This window comes from Meleagris gallopavo, chromosome Z, assembly GCF_000146605.3.
Source record: "Meleagris gallopavo isolate NT-WF06-2002-E0010 breed Aviagen turkey brand Nicholas breeding stock chromosome Z, Turkey_5.1, whole genome shotgun sequence".
In the NCBI taxonomy this organism is placed as follows: domain Eukaryota; kingdom Metazoa; phylum Chordata; class Aves; order Galliformes; family Phasianidae; genus Meleagris; species Meleagris gallopavo.
The window spans coordinates 65,316,115-65,319,356 of NC_015041.2; positions in this window are offsets into that span (position 1 = coordinate 65,316,115).

A 3,242-nucleotide genomic window follows, 5' to 3' on the forward strand; every position below is an offset into this window, starting at 1 on the left:
ATCCTTTTCCTGAAGTTTTGGAGATTTTTAACTTATGTCAGCAGTAAAGCAAAGAAGAAAAAAATCCACACACTTCCTGTTCTTTGCAGCTTTCTGCAGTCTTACTACAGCTGATCTCAGTGTGTTTCTGAAAAAATGAATTGTTTGTATCACTCTGGTTCATCAGCATTTCTTAGGAGAGCGAAGTTTAATTAATGCCTGCACAAGAAACATTTGCTGCCTGAAAACCTTTTCTACAGACAGAAAGTGACATCGTATAGTTATAAACTTAAAGTCAAACAAACCTAAGAAAATATATAAAATTAAGTTATCTAGCTGTGTAGGTAAATTTAGGGAAGACTGCAATTGCACCTGCAAGCATTCTGTCATACAGAGAAAAGGGGAGCAAATATTTATCAAGAAAGAGCTATATACTGAATAACACCTGAAAATGAGTTTCAGGTTAATTAAATGGCTTTTCTGCTTGGAAACAAAAGATCTTCATATGACTCTCTCTAAATTATACTTCATAAACTCACTTGGGGTTTAACTTCCTATTTTTCATTGCACAGAAAGACAATAAAGACAATTACATGAAATTCCATTATTTCACAAACAGATGGTTAACACATCTAGGTAGAACAATGAAAATCAGAAAGAACCTGGTAACAGTAACATCAGCACATTACCAATAATTAACTGGCTAATTCAAGGATAATTGTAATGAAATAAGTAAGTTCGTAGTCAGGTGTTAATGCTCTTCTGAAAGCAAAAGCTCAGACCCCCTGTGTTACAAATGAATCTCTAGATCCATGCATCACCCAGGGAACTGGATACCACTGTGACTGGAATGCTTAGGAGACGAACAAATGAAGCCAGCTTCAAACTTCAAAAAAAGTATTGAACAATTCATGTTGCTAGTGTTTAGTTTTTAAATACTGTCACTTCTTATACCAATGCAAAACAATTAGTCCTTGACAAATTTAACTTAGATGAACTGTGAACACAGCACATTAGAGCTGAGGCAATGTGGTTAGTGCTGATGGCAACACCCACTGGTGGTACTTTGTCACCAAGGCCAAGGCAATTATTCTTGCATGCTCCTCGTAAGCACCTTGTCTTCTATCATCTTTACTCATATTATGATTCAAGCCCACTGTCCCCTCCCAAAAAGAACAGAAAATGACCTCATCTCCTCTTGACAACTTATTTTGGGGATCAGAAGTTGTTTCAGTTTTGCTTATTCATCACAAGACATCATCCTTGCCTATTCCGCTGGGTTGAATTATCTTGCTATTGCTAGGTATCTTCGGTGCTTGGTCCCTGGTGACAGATTTCCAATTGCCATTTCTTAGGTGAGCATGAATCTGCTTTTAAGCTGTCTCAGATATCAGCCAACACTGGGATGCCCCCTGAAATAAAACCAATGTGTTTAAACAAAACCAGAAGAGGTCTGAGAGGGAGTGTGGGCAGATAATTCCTGCTTCACAGTGGGAGAGGGTAGAAATATGATAAAGCTTCTACCATACCATTTTAACTCACCTGCTAATCTACCAGAGCCTTTAAGACTTGGATTCTGTGTGCCACTGCCCTGTGAAATCCTCAGACAGACACTCTGGCTTCTTCTGCCATGCTGAGGATGAAATCCACAGGCTTCAGAAGACAGGTAAGGAGTCATTCTGTCTGGGTGAGATGGTCACAAGGTGGGTGCCATGCAGAGCTGAGTGCTGTATGATCCTGATGGAGCCACAGGGGAGGCCAGCCTGTCTTCACTGGGGGACTGGAGAGCAGTTCTCTCCTTCTGCTCAGCCCAACCAGCCACAGACAAAAAGGAATAGGTACCAGTGGGATCTTTGATTCCCTCTTTTGAACCTGTTTTAACTTTGTAAAGGTAACAGCATGTGCTGGAGATGATGGGCAAGCACACTGGCCAGTGCTGTCTCTCCCTGGAGCAGGTTGCTCTTACTTTTTGGATTCACCGCTGGAAGGCACCGCTCCAGGCCTGCCTGGAGGCACAGTGAGAGTGCATCTCTGGTGTTTCACAGAATCACAGAACCACAAAATGGCCAGGGTTGGAAGGGACCTCAAGGATCATGAAGCTCCAACCCCCTGCCACATGCAGGGCCACCAACTTCCCCATTTAATACCAGACCAGGCTGCCCAGGGCCCCATCCAGTCTGGCCTTGAACACCTCCAGGGATGGAGGGGGCATCCACAACCTCTCTGGGCAGCTGTTCCAGCACCTCACCACTCTCTCTGTAAAGAACTTCCATCTGACACCCAACTTAAATCTCCCTTCCCTCAACTTAAAATCACTTCCCCTTGTCTATTGTTATCCCTGTTATCCCTTGCTGTTATCTACCCTTTCAAAGAGTTGATTCCCCTCCTGTTTGTAGGCTCCCTATAGGCACTGACAGGCTGCAAGGAGGTCACCCCGCAGCCTTCTTTTCTCCAGGCCGAAACAAGCCCAGCTCCCTCAGCCTGTCTTCGTAGGGGAGGTGCTCCAGCCCCCTGATCATCTTTGTGGCTCTCCTCTGGACCCTCTCCAACAGCTGTCTTTCTTGTACTGGGGGCTCCAGACCTGGACGCAGTACTCCAGATGTGGCATGTCTGCAGATCATGGCCCACCACTTCAGCCTCACAAGTCATAGAAGAGCATGTGGTTATTCAGCATAAAGGAGGCTCAGGGAAGTCCATGCCTCTTTCTACAACTGCCACAAAGGAGATTGCGACAAAGTGGGTCAACCTCTTCCCCAAGCATTAAGTGATGGGACAAGCGGAAACAGCCTCAATTGTGCCAGGTTGGATATTAAATTATTCACTGAAAAGGCTGTGAAGCTGCCCAGAGAAGCAGCGACTTCAACCATCCTTGCACATATAAAAGACATGCAGATGCGGTGCTTGGGGACACCGTTGGAGGCAGACTTGGCAGTGCAATGTAAAAGATTGGACTTGGTGTTCTCAGGGACCTTTTCGAATCGAAACAACTCTGATTCCATGAAATCTAACACTCGTGTAGCCGACGCAGCAGCCCGTCGAGCAGCGCTGAGGGGACGCGTTTTCCCGCGCAAGGCAGGTGGAGCGCTCGGATCCGTCCGCCGCGTCACGCACCACGTCCACAAAACCCGGGACTCACCCGGAAGTGTTTCCAGAGGGCGGCCCTCAGCACAGCGAGTGGTTCCGCTCGGCAGCGCGCTCATCCGCCGGCTCCGCCCGCACCGCTGCTGCTTCTCCGCCGCCTCGCGGGCCGCGTCCAGTTCGGT